The sequence below is a fragment of the Penaeus monodon genome, chromosome 22 (genome assembly GCF_015228065.2).
Source record: "Penaeus monodon isolate SGIC_2016 chromosome 22, NSTDA_Pmon_1, whole genome shotgun sequence".
Lineage (NCBI taxonomy): Eukaryota > Metazoa > Arthropoda > Malacostraca > Decapoda > Penaeidae > Penaeus > Penaeus monodon.
Window position 1 is genome coordinate 224,410 of NC_051407.1, and position 232 is coordinate 224,641.

Here is a 232-nt window from a genome sequence, read left to right on the forward strand (position 1 = left end):
CAAAGAAGGGAAACGAACGAGAGAGAGATGAAGTTTTTCCTCCGGCTGGAACCTAATCGTTAACAACAAAATAACCTAACTGAGGTAAAAATAAAAGAACCCCTGAACGAAAACGGACATAAAAAAATCCTAAACAAAACAAAGACCACGCAATAGACCCCCCCACCCCCCCACCCAATAAATAAAGAAAAAGAAAAAAAAAAGTATAAAGAAGAAATGAAAGTAAAGAAGA

The 232-nt window shown here is 36.6% G+C and overlaps 1 protein-coding gene across 1 annotated transcript in view; it reads right to left on the reverse strand.

Annotated features, from left to right (window-relative positions):
- The window catches only part of LOC119586791 (chloride channel protein 2-like), a gene marked incomplete at its 3' end in the record, with an annotated part of 22,238 nt that overhangs the window by 14,890 nt on the left and 7,116 nt on the right, over positions 1 to 232 (reverse strand).